This window comes from Ovis canadensis, chromosome 24, assembly GCF_042477335.2.
Source record: "Ovis canadensis isolate MfBH-ARS-UI-01 breed Bighorn chromosome 24, ARS-UI_OviCan_v2, whole genome shotgun sequence".
In the NCBI taxonomy this organism is placed as follows: Eukaryota; Metazoa; Chordata; class Mammalia; order Artiodactyla; family Bovidae; genus Ovis; species Ovis canadensis.
This window is the reverse complement of record NC_091268.1, coordinates 36,236,107-36,253,246: the sequence shown is the minus strand read 5'-3', so window position 1 is coordinate 36,253,246 and position 17,140 is coordinate 36,236,107. Positions and strand designations below refer to the sequence as shown.

Sequence of the window (17,140 nt, the reverse complement as noted above, 5' to 3'; positions counted from 1 at the left end):
CTAACAGCCCAGGCAGATTTGGAAAAGCTGTAAAGGGAGAAGGAACCAGTAGGCAAGGGAATGAGTGGGGTCAGGAGAGAGGACTCTGGAGAGCTCCCCACTGACTCTCTAGGATCTGGATGATGGGGTCAGTAAGTCCATCCCCCTGCCCTCAGCTAGGAATGATTTCGGCTTAGAGGTGAATCTGTTCTTTTCTCCCCCAACCAAGAGATGTCATAACCTTCCTTGGAAACACACTCCCATATTTAACAACCTGCTTTGCGAGTCATTCCTCATTACCAGGTTAAAGGCAATAAGTGGCACCTTAAAAAAAGAGTTGGTTTTTAAACTTAAGCCTCAACAAAGTGTGACTGTCCAAACTTTTGACAAAAAAGACCTTACAGTTTTCCTGCAATGAATCCAGCAATGGGTTCCGGTCACACTTAGAATGAAACCCCAATTCCTTTCCAAGTTCTGGAGAGCAAGCAAGCCCTTGCTGCTGCTGCTGCTGCTGCTGCTGCTGCTGCTGCTGCTGCTGCTGCTGCTAAGTCGCTTCAGTTTTTCCAGACTCTCCTCCTGCCCTTCTCACACTTCCTCACATCTGCTCCTCCAATTTGCCAAGATCAGGCCACCTCAGGTCCTTTGCACCTACTATTCTTGCTGAATCAGCCATCCTTAGCAGCTTCCACAGCCCCCTTGGGCCAGCATCAGCATCACTCAGCGAGCCCTTCAAAGACCCACATGCGAGAGCCTCATGCACAGCAGCTCTGACCCCCCAGGTCGGGATATCTGTATTCTTTAAACTCTCACACAAAGCCTGATGCACAGGCAGGGTTGGGGCCCATCGCCTTAGATTTCCATCAAGTTGCTTCATCTCTGAGGCTTCAGCTCAGATGCCACCTCTGAGACACCCACCCTGACCCCCAAGCCCCTCAGGACACTCTAGCCCTCTGCCTTGTTTATTCTTTCCACAGAACCCGACACCATTAAAACTGTCTACTCTCTTCATTTCCTGTCTGTCTCCCTCTACTGGGGTTTGAACCTCCCTGTGAAGGCGACTGGGCCTCTGTCTTCCTAGCTTTGCCCCAGTGCAGAGCTGTTTTGGCCGACACAGGAGCCACATGAGTGGCGAATACTGGGTACTGCAGACTCCATTGAACTGAGATGTGGTTCCATGTGGAACACTACCTGCATTTCGAAGAAACCATTTGAAGGTCTTCCCTGGGGGTCCAGCGGCTAAGGTTCTGCGCTCCCAATGTAGAAGGCCTGGGTTCGGTTCCTCATCTGGGAACTAGATCCCACAGCAGCAATTAAGACCCAGTGCAGTCAAAAAATAAATAAATGTTTTTTAAAAATAACTTCTTTTTTTAAAAAAATCCAAAGCAAAGAAACTGTAGAAAAAAGAGAGACATAAAATACTAGTATTCTGCAAGATGAAAAGTGTTCTGGAGAAGAACTGTACACTAATGTGAGTAACACTACTACACCACACACTTAGAAATGGTTAAGATGATCAATTTCAGGTTGTGTGTGTTTTAGTAAAATTAAAACTTTAAGGACTTCCCTGGTAGTCCAGTGGTTGAGAGTTCACCTGCCAAGGCTGGGGACATGAGTTCAATCTCTGGTCCAGGAAGATTCCACATGCTCCAGGGTAACTAGGCCCATGACCCACAACCTACTGAGACCACGCACCTAGAGCCTGCACCAAGAGAAGCGACTGCAACAAGAAGCCCACGCACCACAACCAGACAATAGCCTTGGCTCACCACAACTAGAGAAAGGAAGACCCAGCGCAGCCAAAAATAAGTGACTGCTGCTGCTAAGTCACTTCAGTCATGTCCGACTCTGTGTGACCCCAGAGACGGCAGCCCACCAGGCTCCCCCATCCCTGGGACTCTCCAGGCAAGAACACTGGAGTGGGTTGCCATGTCCTTCTCCAATGCATGCAAGTGAAAGGTGAAAGTGAAGTCGCTCAGTTGTATCCGACTCTTTGCGACCCCATGGACTGCAGCCTTCCAGGCTCCTCCATCCATAGCATTTTCCAGGAATACATAAATAAATGAATAAATATCATCTATCTATATATGTGTGTGTGTTAACTGCTCAGTTGTGTCCAATGTGGGCTGCAGCCCACCAGGCTCCTCTGTCCATGAAATTCTCCAGGCAAAAATACTGGAGTGGGTTGCCAGTCCCTACTCCAAAATGAATAAATAAATAAATAAAAATTATTTATCTGTATAGGTTAGGAAGAAAACTATGTTAAAAAACTTTTAAAAGGTATATTGAACATAGAAAATCTCAATAATTTTTAATATTGACTACCTGTTAATGGGTCAATAAAATATATTATTAAACCCAATTTCACTTATTTCTTTGTCTTTACTTATTTTTTTCAATGTGGTTATTAGAAAACTTTAAGTTGTTATGTGGTTCAGCTTTGTGACTTGTGTTATATTTTTACTGATCAGTGCTGACCTAGAACCACAGCTGGCACAGCTGTGGCACAGCTGTGCCACAGTAGGCACTTCAGTATGAATTGAGTATCAAAATGAATACAGCTGCTGCCAAAGAGGTGCTATTCTGGGACTTCTCTGGTGGTCCAGTCGTTAAGACTCTGCACTCCCACTTCAGGGGGAGCGGGTTCGATCCCAGGTCGGGGAACTAAGATCCCACATCCTGTCCACTGTGCATTGCAGCAAAAAAAAAAAAAAAGGTGCTGTTTTGAGTGTAAGGGCAATGTTCTGTCTGCCAGGAGAGAATGGCGGTGCACTTACATAATGAAATCATCAAAATTAATAATTAATACCTATTGTTATGATGACATCAGCTGCAGTTGTGGAATACCTAATATGCACCAGGGACTGTCACGGCACTTTGCCCACAGTATCTCATTCCATTCTCAAGTCAGTCCTTTAAGGGACCACTGCCTCCATAGGATAACCAGCTGCCCAAGGGCATCCAGCTGGTGAGGAGAGAGGGTTGGCCCAGCCTCTCCAGAACACCTGCCCATTCCAGGCCAGGCCCCATGTGCCATCCTATTACGAAGGACTTGCAGACCCTTCTTAAGCCAGACAGTGAGCAGGGGCTTCTGGCTTCCAGAGTCTAGAGAAAACCCCCAGGAGGTATTGAGTCCCTGTCCTCTGGGTCCAGGAAGAAAATGAGACCATTCATAAGCCCTGATCTCCTCGAGCTCATCCACTCAGATCTGGCTGCCGGGCCTCTCCATTTCAAGGACTCCGGGAACCGGTCCTGGCCCAGGTGGTCATTCTTGCTCAAGGCGGTTGTGGTGGATGGCACTGGGCCCAGCCTGACCCCCCCGAGGGCCCTGCCCCGTGCCTGAGGCCGCAGGGTCTGCGGTGCGGCTGCTCCCCTCCTGCCCTGTGGCTTTCAGGCCCAGAGTCAGCTGAGACTCCATCTCTGGGGCTCAGATCGCTTGAGCAGGTGGTGTTAAGATCTAACGTGAGATCTTTCTGGAGGGGTCTTCGATCCTAAGATGCATGGATCAGGACCCTCTGGAATGGGGATGGGGTGCAACACATGGTCAGAAAATTCTCCCATCTTTGGGATCCAATTCCATCTTTAAACTGTCAGTGTGAACTCGAGGAAACTGCTCGGGTCTGGTCAAAGAGACAGTGACTGAGGAAGCCAACGAAGACCTGGTTTCCCTGGCGACAGCTGTGTGTCAGGGAGCTTGACCTCAGTGGGAATAAAGATCCTGCTGTCTGGGGAACCTCAGAGCCCCAGCCTGCGAGCCAGTCAGTGGGTCAACCAGAACCTAGAGCAATGGTTCTCAAAGTCTGGCCCCAGACTGGCTGCGGCAACATCACCTGGAACTTGCTAGAAGGCAACTCCTCCGACCCCACTTCAGACCTCCCGAATTGGAAATTCTGGGTTTGAACAAACACTCTGGATTTTCACAGCCCCCAGAGATTCTGGGCCATGCTAAATTTGAGAACCAAGGCCTACAGCCTACGCCTCACTTCTCGAGTACCAAGACCAGCAGATCAGCATCGCCTAGCAGCTTGTTAGAGACACAATATTTAGGCCCCACTTCAGTTACAGAGTCAGAATATGCGCTCAGTAGCACACCCTGGGCCTCGTGTATCTGCTAAGATTGAGGACACGCTGGCCTAGAGCTCCTTGCCATGAAGTCAGGGGTCTCAAACTCAAATGTTTCCAGGGACCAAGCAGGTGATGTCAAAAAATTATGAAGCCAGGGACTTCCCTGGGGGTCCAGTGGTTAAAACTCTACCTTCTAATGCAGGGCACATGGGTTTACTTCCTGGTTAGGGAACCAAGATCCCACATGAGTGTGTCTGTGCTCAGTCATGTCCGATTCTTTGTGACCTCATGGACTGTAGCCGCCACGCTCCTCTGTCCATGGGATTTTCCAGGTAAGAATACTGGAGTGGGTTGCCATTTCCTCCTCCAGGGGGTCTTCCCGATCCCAGAACTGAACCCTCATCTCTTGCATCTCCTGCACTGCAGGCGGATGCTTTACCACTAGCCACATGCCATGGAGCAACTAAGCCTGAGCCCCGAGAGAAGCCCGGGCACCACATAAAGAGCTCTTGGCGCTGCATCAAAAGGTCCCGGCTGCCACAACTGAGACCCGATGCAGCCAAAAATAAACAAATAAATATTTTAAAAAATGAAGCCAGGTGAGATCCAGCTGATTACTGCTCTTTGGAAATGTGAGCCCAGGATGGCTAGATCTTTTCATTTTTTTCAAGAAAATCTAGAAACCCAGATGCCAAAGTGAACATTTCCTGATTTAAAAAAAAAATGGCTAGACTTGGACTCCCCTGGTGGCGCAGTGGCTAGGAGTCCACCTGCTAAGGCAGGGGACTCGAGTTCAATCCCTGGTCCAGGAAGATTCTACGTGCCTCAGAGCAACTAAGCCCGTGAGCCACAACTACAGAAGCCTGCGTGACCAGAGCCTGTGCTCCGCAACAACAGAAGCCACTGCAGTGAGAGGCCCACACACCACAACGAGGAGGAGCCCCTGCTCGCTGCAACTGGAGAAAGCTGGTGCACAGCAATGAAGACCCAGCATAACCACCACCACAACAAAACTGCTGGACTTCCCTGGAGGTCAGTGGCTAAGGCTCCGTGCTCCCAATGCAGAGAGCCCAGATTGGAGTCCCGGTCAGAGAACGAGAACCCACATGCCAGAACTACAGACTTCTGAACGCTGCAACTAAAAAATCCTGCATGCTGCAGCTAAGATCGAAGATGCCATGTGCTGCAACAGAGATCTGGTGCAGTCAAATGAATTAAAAAAAAATTACTGTGTAGATAACATAAAACCAGACCTATGGGGCACCAGCACGTAGGTGTTGCGGCAGGAGAGCTGTCTCCTCCCTGGGTGAGCTATCTGAGCTTGGGACAGCCCTGCCAGGCATGGCAAGAGGCGTGCAGCAGGGCCTCTAGAAGGGCTGGGAGAGAACTTCTCGGACTCGTCTGCATAATGGAATCGCTTGCAGATCTTTGAAATACTGATACCTGGCTCCCGCCTCCAAACAGTCTGATTTACTTGGTCTTGAACGTTCTCTGGGTAATTCCAAACTGCAGCAGTTTGAGAACCATTGGCCTGATAGAGCAGGCATTGGCAAACAGGACAGACAGGAATAATTTAGGCTTTTCATGTCACAGAGTCTCTGCTGCAGTTGCTCAGTTCTGCCACGGGAGCGTGAAAGCAGCCGGAGATAATATTAAATGACTGAGCACGGGTGTGTGTGTGTGTGTGTGTGTGTGTGTGTGTGTGTGTGTGTGTGGTGTGTGTGTGTGTGTGTGTGTGTGTGTGTTTTCCCTGGGGCGGTGCTGAATAGCTTGCAGGATTTTAGTTCCTGGATCAGGGATTGAACCTGGGCTGTGGCAGTGGAAGCATGGAGTCCTCACCACTGGCCCACCAGGGAATTCCCAGCATGGCTGTGTGTTCACTTTTGGTTTTGTTGCTGTTTTTTCTTTTTTCTTTTTTTAGTTTTATTTATTTATTTGGCTGTACCCAGTCTTAGGCTTCCCAGGTGGCTCTAGTGGTAAAGAATCCGTCTGTCAATACAGGAGATGAAAGAGATGCAAGTTCGATCTGTGGGTTGGGAAGATCCCCCGGAGGAGGGCATGGCAACCCACTCCAAACTCCATGGACAGAGGAGCCTAGTGGGCTACAGTCTATGAGGTTGTAAAGAGTTGGACACGACTGAAGCAGCTTAGCACACACACACACACACACACACCAGGTCTTAGATGGGGCATGCAAGATCTTTGACCTTTTTATTTTGGCATATGTGATCTTGCTCCCCAACCAGAGATCAAACCTGGGCCCCTGCATTGGAAGCATGGAGTCTTAGCCACTGGCCCACCAGAGCAGTCCCACAGCTGTGTTTTAATAATACTTTCTTTATGAATCCTGAATTTTGAACTTCATGTAGTTTGCATATGTCACAGGATATGATTTTTTTCTCTGGATTTTTTTTTTCCAACCACAGGAAACTCATGGACTGCATAGACTTGGCCTTTGGGCCATAGTTTGCCAACCTCTGGGCTGGAGGAATGAATTGAGGGCATGGAGGTCTGGACTGCAGGCCTCCTTCTTCTTCCTGGTATTTACCCACACAATCTCTGAAACCTTAGCAGCACTGGATTATGAAAAGGTTATGTTGACAAGGCCGGATCAAGTATTGACTTGGTCTGGCTCTGGGCCAACAATGTCAGATTAGAACCTAAGTCCTTCATTACCCTGGCAGGATTTCAGGGAGCTGCCTTCCAGTGGGCAACTCTGAGCCCACCTCCCTGGCTGGAGATGTCATTGACCACATGTAGTGACCATTTAGCCTGACCTGCATCATCTTATTTCCTTCTCACTCCTCAAGAGAGAGAGGACTAGTATATGCTCATGTGTATTATTATATACCCATTTTTCAGATGAGAAAACTGAGGCACAACGAGGTCAGGTGATTTTCCTAAAGTCACAGGGTGAGAGAAATAGAACAGAATTGAATCCATGTCAGCTTGACTCTAGAGGCTGCTCTCATAACCGCCCTGCCATATCACCTCTCAATAATCCATCACATCACCAGTCCATGTGACAGTCAGAGACAGCCTTCTCAAGGACAAGCTTTCGGCAGCACAGCTGGGCTCTCTGCATCTCACCTGGCATCCAGACACCAACCAACCTTCTCTGCTTTGAGCTGCAGTCAGATCTGGGGCATCCAAAATAGACTCTGTGTCCACTCCAGGAAGAGGGAGGCTAGCACAGCGGCCCCGTACGACTGTGCAGGCTGTACACTGGGGGTGTTGTTCACAACGTACTCTGTGTGAATAGCACCCATGGGTCTGTGGAGCTGGAGGCTGGAGGTGAGATGCTCAGAGCTGCCTGGCATAAGAGTGGCCTTGGGTGCCCACCATTACTGCCGTTCAGAAACAATTCATCCAAAAAAGAGGTGGCCCCAAAGGGAACACCATCATAGATGGTGAAGGTTTAGGCAGGCAGTTTTGGGGAGTCCTTTGGGTCTGGGGCAGGGAGCAGCTGGCACTTACTGGAACCTCCTCTATCCAGTTCGGAAAACTGGATCTTGCTCCCTGATCTCTCTCGGATTGGACTGACCACAGCTCCAGCTCTGAACTCTCAGCCTCGCTCCAGGTGAAAGGTCCCCAGCTCTTTCCTCCACACCCTGCCTCCTTGAAAAGAAAGAAGGGCCCTTGAGTGTTCTCTCCAGTCCTGACCCCAAACTGCCCCACATCAGCCCTCCAGTGCCCGTTCTCACACACACTGCCCCTGGCTATGCAGGGCTGCAGGAAACTCCCAGCCCAATGCCCCCAGCTCTCCCCTTCACTGCTGCCCTTGCCAGAGTGTTTTCCTGTGTTTGCTTTGCTTTTATGATTTGAGCCAGGCCCTGTGCCAGCTCATGTGACCCTCATCAGATTCCCAGGAGGCAGGAACTATGATTACTCTCATTTTACAGACAAGGGCTTGGAGAGGTTCAGAGAGGTTAAATCAATTACCCAGAGTCACACAGTTAGAAAAGTGTCAGAGGCAGGAATCAGATTTGGGTCTTTTTCCTTTAGAGTCTACTTCTTTATCTTTCTGAGGGATGAATGTGTCACGTCCTCTAGGTCTGTTTCCCTGTGAGCAGGCTGGGTCATGGGGCTGGGAAGCCATGTGGGTGAGCATGATGTTGCTGTTGGTGATGATGGTGGTGAAGGAGACGATGAGAATAATGGGGATGATGGTGATGATGATGAAGATGAAGCTGATGGGATAAGAGGATGGGATGATAATGATGAGGATGGTGGTGACGAGGACCACGATGTACCCACTTGATAGGGGGATGGTGCAGACCGCATGATGTAACTCAGGTCAAACATTGCTCACCATGCCGGTTCTATAATCAGCACTCTATAAGCATTGCATCAGCTGAGGTCTCTGTGCTCTAGACCTCCAGAGTGGGTTCCACTGCCTTTTTAAACAAACACCCTCCTCCTCAAACACTAGGTCAAAGGCATGAACCAGAGACAAGAAAGGGGGAAAAGGGCAACATTTTTTCTGTTGGTCCCTCCTGTTTCCTGCTAAGTCTCCATTCTTGCCAACCTCTGAAATCTAGCTTGGCTTTGGAACCGAGTCCCTGGGAGGGAGGCCTGGCCTCGGCCGGCTTCCTGGGCCCTGGGTGGCCATCTCCCCCAGCCTCCAGGGAGACTTGGAGGCTGCGAAAGTGGTGCCCAGGAAGGGGCTGCTGCCCCAGGAATCACAGCCACATGCAAGCCAGGCTCTGGTCTGCCCACTCTCTGTTGGGGGAGATTAGGATCTTTACCCCTACAGTGACCCAGGGGAGGTCCTGTGGGAGTGACCCCTGAACCCTTATACTCCACTGCTGGTGAGCCAACAGCTTTGAGAGCCATTGTCATGGAGTAAACTTTTCTATTCCTCCTCCACACTCATCTGGAAGCCGAGGAGAGGCAGGATGAGCTCTGTGATCAGACTGCTTGAGTTCGAATCCCAGTCCAACCATTTGTTAGCTCTGTGTGACCTTGGGCAAATGACTTAACCTCTCTGAGCCTATTTTCTGATCTGCAAAGTGCAGACAACAACATCACCTGTTTCACCGGACTGTTGGAAGAGTACGATGAGATCACGCGGTGAGAGAACTCAGTGTCTCCAAAGGTCAAGTGAGGGAGAGGGTAACTTTATAGTCACTGAACAAATTCTATGCTGTAACCCGGCATGTAGAGTGCCACCTATTATTACTGTAGAGGGGAAAGCCACATTGACCCCACCAACATGTATCTGATGAGAGGTATCTTATGTTGAGAAACTAAAGTCAGTCCATCCCTGTGTACAAGGCAAGCAAACAACATGGATCCCAGACAGAGCGCCTGCACCTCCTCCAATGACTGAGATGGTTTGGGGGCTGACTGCAGGGAGGTTTTTTCTAGCCCATTAGATTCTAAGATCCAATAAGAACACAGCCCCTCCTTCCCAAGCCCAGGCATCAGGGACCCTAGTGGGAGTTCAAGAGTGGGGGTGAGGATGGAGGGGGCCTCTCAGGATGGGGTGGGGGTCGAGGAGTCTCCTGGGGGCTGAGAGATGTGGCTCACTCGGCTCTGGATCGCCAGGGCCTAGTCCATCACTGGCACTCATCCAGCCACCTGTCATTTATTCACTCAACCAATATCATTATCATGCAAGGAGATCAAACCAGTCAATCCTAAAGGAAATCATTCCTGAATATTCATTGGAAGGATTGATGCTGAAGTTGAAACTCCAAGACTTGGGCCACCTGATGCGAAGAACTGACTCATTGGAAAAGACCCTGATGCTGGGAAAGTTTGAAGGCAGGAGGAGAAGGTGATGACAGAGGATGAGATGGTTGGATGGCATCCCTGACTCGATGGACATGAGTTTGAGCAAACTCCGGGAGTTAGTGATGGACAGGGAAGTCTGTGTGTTGCAGTCCATGGGGTCCCAGAATCGGACACGACTTAGCGATTGAACAATAACAAAATATCATTGAGAGTCTACAGAGAGCTGGGGCTATAGCAGTGAATCAGTAAAAACAAAACAAAACAAAACAGACAAAAATCTGTCCCCTGAAGTTTAAATCCCTGCGAACTAGTGTCTAGGCTTCAGGAAACACTCCTGAAATTATCCCCCAGTGCTGGGAAATGGGTCTGATTCCTCCCTCCCCTTGCCCTACCCTTTCCCTCCAGGTTCTGCCTTCTACTGGGGGCGAGGTGGAGATTTGCCCAAAGGGTAGGTCATCCTGTGGCCAGACTGCCACCCTCTGTCATCAGGTATCTGAGGGGTCAGAGAGGGTGAGGCCCAGTCCGGCTCCCGCTCCTCCAGCCAGCAAGCTACAACCATCCCGTCCATCCTCCGCTGGAATATCACCCCTCCCTGGACACACACACCCAGGCCCAATTCTGATCTTTCAACTTGCCCTGAATTCTATAGGAGTTTCAGACCTTTCAGCCCAGAACTCTCCTCCTTTTGCCCCCACCCTCATCTCTTTCCAATGCGGGGCTCGAACAGCATTTCTGGAGTTAACTGGAGCAGTAAGAAGGGTGGGGCCTGGGAATGAGGGTCTATTATCTGCTGGCCACAGAGGTAAGGTGCTGGGCTTGCTTAATGATGCCCCTGCAGGAGGCCCTATTGTCCCCATTCCACAGGCCAGAGCTGGGACTCAGAGGTTAAGTACCTCACCCGCAAGGTCACACGTAACTGAGCTGCAACTCCAGCACATTGAACTCCCAAACCCTTAATGGTTACATAAGTGAAAGTCGCTCAGTCGTATCCGACTCTTTGCCACCCCATGGACTATACAGTCTGTGGAATTCTCCAGGCCAGAATACTGGAGTGGGTTAGCCGTTCCTTCTCCAGGGGATCTTCCCAACATAAATGAGTGTCCAAAGAAGAGAATTAAAGCATCTGGGGGATTTTAATATTTAAAACATGGCAGCAAGGCTCTGGGGGACAGGAGCTGTCTTCCCAGACAGCCTGTGGTAAATTAGGACCTCCAAGACCCTCCTTCCACCTGGGAGCACCCAGCATGGGGCAAAGGCATGTCTAACCATTTCACACTCCTCCCAGTCTCTAAAACAGCCCTTCCAAGGCTGCCTTCAGGCCCACAGCCTCAGACCCTGAAGGTTCTCTGTGGTCTCTCTCACCAGCCAAACTCCTCCTCCCCGTGGTGCAAACCCGCTAAGAAACGAGAATAGTGATCCCCCCTGGGGTGCGGGGTAGGGCCTTTCAACCAGGGAAATCAACCAACTCCACACACAGACACAGGTAAGAGCGGAATTTCAGGAATCAGCTTGTTTGGGGAGGTTGTACTCCAGCTCCGGCTTAAGGGCCTTGATGTAACAGGTGCAGGTGTGGCTCCTGAAGGAGGTGTGCCAGGCTTCTCAGGCCTCAGTCCAGGCCTCGGTTTGGAAATGAGCTCCCTGGCACATCAGGAGGAAGCAAGGCTGAGGGCCTCCGATCCTCAAGACTCTCGCCATCAGGAGGCACTGTGTGGGGAGGGGAAGTTTGGGCTGAACTGGGGCTCTGTTGTTATCTCTGTGGGGCCTCTTGGGAAAATCCCTGAACCCCCTGGAGCCCCTTATTGCCCCATCCTTCATCAGCTGGGCTCCTGTCACCTTACCTTGGTCTCCCCAGCTCGCTCCCCACAACCACCCAGGGAAGTCCTCCAGATTAAGCTCCAGATTCTGAATCTTTGCTGCTTTGTTAAGAGACTATTCCCTTTGTGTTAAAAAAAAAAAAAAAATTCCTCTTTTAAAAACAAAAATGCTAAGACTTTCAGGTTTATTTCAAGTCTATTTTCTTAACAATTACTTAGGATTTACTGTGGGCCAGGCATTGCTCTAAGCACTTGACACCTTTAATCCTAGTAACATCCCTTATGGGATGAGAATTATTATTACCTTCAGTTTACAGATAAGAAAACTGAAGCACAGAGAGGTTAGACTAACTTGACTGAAGTCACACAGCTAATAAGTGACAGAGCCAGGATTCAAATCTGTGTAGGTAAGGAGGCCACAGGTTTAGAACTGCTTCATCTTTGGTGGCTTCCCACCAGCCAAGATGATTTGTCTGACTATTCTGTAATTTCACACTATGGAAATGCATTAAAAAAATTTTTTTTTTGCAAATACAAAGTGACAGAAAAATACAGATGGAGCTTACACAAACTCCTTATATATAAACTCACTCCACTTGAATCTGCTGATTTTAATATTCCTTATCCTCCTAAACCTGAACTCCTACCTCCTACATTCAAGAGATGCAGAGCAAGCACTTTATATGGATAAAGTCTTTTAGTTCTTGCAGGATTTCTGTGAGCCAGGTACTCTCTGACAACTCATTTTGCAGGTGAGAAAACCAATGATTTAAAGAAGTACACACACTGGAATCCAGGACTAGAACCAAAGCAATCTGATATCAAAGCCCCTGTTTTTTTTTTTTTTTTAATCATCCCTAAAGTTTTTTCACTGTGACAAAATGCACAACATAAAATTTACCATTTTAACCTTTCTTTTGGTAAAGATACACATTAACATCAACATTCAGGTTGAAACATAATTGTCTTACAAAGGTTGTAAATTGAAATGTCATCATTGACTGCAAGGTGCCACACCAGTCCCCCTTGAGCCTTTCCTGCCTGTTTCTTACATCAAAGGAGTAATATCCATTCCACAAAATAAAAATTGAAGTAGCCTTGGCTTACCAGCAATTACACTTTCACTTTTCCCACCCAGCTAATTGTTTTAAAACTAACTTGCTAATATGCTGTTGGTATAGAAAGAAAGTGAAGTTGCTTAGTCGTGTCCAACTCTTTACGACCCCATGGACTATAACCTATCAGGCTCCTCTGACCATGGGATTTTCCAGGCAAGAATACTGGAGTGGGTTGCCATTTTCTTCTCCAGGGGATCTTCCCGACCCAGGGATCGAACTCAGGTCTCCTGCATTGCAGGTAGACACTTTACTGTCTGAGCCACTAGGGAAAATTTATTCATAATAGACGTGAGATAAAGGATCACCATTTTAACCATTTTTAAGTGTACATTTCAGTGACATTATATATTTCCACTATCGTGCAACCATCACCATTTGTCTATCTTCAGAAAAATTTCATCATCCCAACCAGAATGAAACTGTACCCACTAAACATGAACACCCCATCCACTCTTCCTCCTCTGCCCCGGGTAACATCTTTTCTACTTTCTCTCTGCACTTGCCTATTTCAGGCACTTCACATAAGTGAAATTATGCAATATTTGTTCTTTTGTGACAAAGGCCCTGCCTGAAACAGTTAATTTCATTTTTATTCGAACACATATTATATAATTTGGGTCACAGTCAAAGGGGGAATTAACCTTATCTCTAGCATCATGCTTATTTTAAGTAAGGAGAAGGAAGATACATGTGGCTGGATTTTATAACACTAGCAACTGTACGAGGGGAAAAAACATCTAATGGGTACCAAATTGTATGCTTCCTATTCATCAGTTTCCTTCCCCAAATCAATCAGTATCACCAGCTTCTAGTGTGCCCTCCAAATCCTAATGTGTGTATACAAATCTACACAAATATATGCACATGATTCCCCTTTTTTAATTATCTACTTTTACTTTAAACTTTGTTTTCGTATTGGAGTATAGCCAATTAACAAATAATGTGATAGTTTCCAATGAACGGTGAAGGGACTCAGACATAAATATACATGTATCCATTCTCTTAAACTCCCTTTTTAAAATACAGACAAATGCGCGGGCACACACACACACACACACACACACACACACCTGGTAGAACACTATATGCTGTTCTATACCTTGCATTTTTCTTTTTACACTACATCCAGGAGACGGTTTCACATTTATTCATGAAGAGCGACTGCTGTCTTTTGACCGACTGCCTCATATTCTCTTGTATGGCTGTACGGACATGTACGGCAGTTAGTTCCCCTCTGGTGGCTGTTTAGCTAATTTCCAATCACTTGCTCTCACACAACACTGAGTCTCTTTGTTCTAACAGAATGTGTCCAATGCAACGATATCCACGGGATACATTTCAAGAGGTGAAGTGGTAGAGACAGAGGTTGTGAGCATCATAAATATCAACAGTTTTCCTAACTCCTGCCCCACCACCCCTGCCGAGATTGCTCAGTATATGCTCCCACCAAGGAAGGCTGAGAATCCTGGTGTCTCTACCAGCACTGGGTGTTACCTAGCAATCCTGCAGGTGGAAAATAGAATTGATGTGGTTTTGTTGTGTGCTTTTGTTTTCAGAGTTGGGCATCTTTTCATCTGTTTGAATTCCATTTGTATTTCTTTTGATGTAAACAGCTGAATCATATCCTCTATTCCTTTTTCCTTCCATTTTTGAAACAAGCAGTTGATCTTTAATTTGTAAGAGCTCTCTATGAAATTAACTCTCTGTCATAAAAGTGGCATATATTTTTATTAGTTGGACATGCCTGGGCTTATGGATTTTTGTTTGTTATGGTCATATCAGTTCAGTTCAGTTGCTCAGTCATGTCTCATTCTTTGTGACCCTATGGACTGCAGTATGCCAGGCTTCCCTGTCCATCACCAACTCTCCAAGCTAGCTCAAGTCGGGAATGCCATCCAACCATCTCAACCTCTGTCCCTTTCTCCTCCTATCTTCAATCTTTCCCAGTATCAGGGTCTTTTCCAAGGAGTCAGTTCTTTGCATCAGGTGGCCAAAGTATTGGAGCTTCAGCTTCAGCATCAGTCCTTCCAATGAATATTCAGGATTGATTTACTTTAGGATTGACTGGTTTGATTTCCTTGCAGAGGTCATGTAGAAATAATTAATTTTTATGTAGGCAGACTTAACAACTTTTATCTTTAAGGCAAGGCCCCTGCTTCTACCCATTAGGCTGTCTGGCCTCTCTGCTCTGATCAGCGATTTGAAGATGACATATAGAGTGGCTCTGTTTCTCCCTAAGAGGTCCGCTAAAAAACATGATTGTCCAACCTGGACTTGGGCCTGGACACGTGATCTCAAGGCTCTGAGGGAGAAGAGACAGCCCATGAAGGCCCCCAGGCACAGGGAGTCTGTAATTGAGGGCTTTCATACTGGAGGGGGATAGCTCCTCAGCTGCCTGGGGTATCCTGCCCTGGAGAACAACTCCTCTGCAAGTCAAATCTTGCCCCTAGATTCTCAAGGTGGGCCCCCTGGAGGCTGTGAGACTAGAAGGGAGAGCAAGCTGTCAAGAATAAAAACCCCGGGACTTCCCTGGTGGTGGTCCAGCGGTTAAAAATCCACCTTGTAATGCAGAGTTTGATCCCTCGTGGGGGAACTAAGATCCCACATGCCTTGGGGCAACTAAGGCCTTGAGCCACAACTCCTGAGCCCACGCACCACAACTAGAGAGTCTGTGTGCCGGAATGGTGTAACGAGGATCCCGAGGGCTGCTACTAAGACTGAATGCAGTCAAATAAATAAATATTAAAAAGTAAAAACCCCACAAGGCCTTGGCAACTTTCTTATCTGTAAAGAAATGGTTCTTTCCAGCCTCCCGTGCTGAAGGGGATGTTTTGTTGCTTGCTCTTGGTGAGGACAGAATTCTCGCCACCGGCAGGTGGCCAAGGAGGATCTCATTTGAAGGTTTTCTCCAGGTCAGTGGTTCTGAAATTTCAGCATTCATGAGAATCATCTGAAGAGCTTGTTAAAATACAGGTTGCTGGGCCACCCCTCAGGGTCTCCAATTTAGAAGGTCTAGATTGGGTCTGAGAATCTGCATTTTGACAAAAGCTCCAGGTGATGCTGATGTTTCTGGCCCAGAGAGATCGACTAGCCCCGGACATTCTCTCCCTGGGGACCCCCATTTCAGGCTGGGCAGTGGTGTGAGTTCAGGCGCGAAACCTAGAGCAACATATTCCATCACAACAACAACAGCAACTGCTCTGTGCCAGGGACTGTGCTAAGGGCTGCATGCTCAATCTCATCTCATCCTCACGCCAAGCCCACTCAGTAGGCTTCACTAGTACTACCTCCACTTTCCAATGAGAAAACAGGAGGCTCAGAGAGGGAACATGGGCTTTAGAATCAGACAGATCTGGGGTCTGATTTCAGTTCTGCCACTGAACCATAGTCTGAGCTCTTGAGCAAGTGGCTTACCTTCCTGAGCCTCTAATTCATCAGTAAATGGAGACCAAAAAACCTGATTCCTGGGGTACTATGAGGATGAGGGGGAGTGGAGATTACAAGGGCACCTGCACACAGTAGAAGCAGAAGAAATGTACATCCCCTTTCCTGAAAGCCTCATCCTTTTATGTCTTCCCAGATTCATCATCCTGCCACTCCCTATACTCTGAGATACCTTGCCTAAAGTAACACTGGATATTGTCACTTCCTAAACATGGTCTCCCTGGTCATGCTCCCAGGGCTTTGGAAAGGCTATTTCCTTTGTGTGGAAATGCTTTTCTCACTCTATTGCTCCAGAGAAATGCCTATTGATCCTTTAAAACCCATCTTAGAAGTCCCCTCCTTTTGTCACTTTCCTTGTAATGTTGTCCTCTTCCTGACCTTGGGCAGAATATCCAGGATTGCAGCATCTTCTTTGAAGAAAGAGCTTAAAGTGTTACTTTCATTCCTTCCTTCCTCTTTCACTTGTGCTCCCCCAACATTTTACGTGCAGTACAATTTGGAATACAAATTGCACTCTTTCAGGGATCAGACAGCTTACACCGCCAGCAGCGAGCATCACCATCATCAACGCTTAGTCTATTCCATGCTCCTGGCACTGTTGTAAGAGACTGAGGTTTGTTGATTCATTTAATGCTGAAAATAATGTTTGAGGGAAGTGCTACTTATTATCCCTCTTTTCCATACGAGGAAATTGAATCACAGAAGTGCTAAATTGGAATAGTGGATAGGAATCCGATTGCGCATACAGGGGACACGGGTTTGATTCCTGGTCCAGGAAGATTCCACACGCTGCAGGGGAGCTGAGCTCGTGCGTCACAACTACTGAGCCTGAGCTCTAGAGCCCGTGAGCAGCAACTACTGAAGCCCAATTGCCTGAAGAGTCTGTGCTCCACAACAAGAGAGGCCACCGCGATAAGAAGCCCATGCACAGCAACTCGAGAGCAGCCCCTTGCTCTCTGCAACTAGAAAAGGTCTGCATAGCAA

At 47.9% G+C, this 17,140-nt stretch overlaps 1 protein-coding gene across 3 annotated transcripts in view; it reads right to left on the bottom strand.

Annotated features, from left to right (window-relative positions):
• Positions 1-17,140, bottom strand: part of SCNN1B (sodium channel epithelial 1 subunit beta) — a 73,970-nt gene that overhangs the window by 52,769 nt on the left and 4,061 nt on the right. Inside the window, exon 2 of one of the 3 annotated variants that reach the window (XM_069571391.1) lies at positions 7,519-7,659. The exons of the other annotated variants lie outside the window; for them this stretch is intronic. The gene's annotated coding sequence lies outside the window, so the exon portion shown is untranslated. The remainder of the gene's footprint in view (positions 1-7,518; positions 7,660-17,140) is intronic. 3 annotated transcript variants of the gene reach the window in all.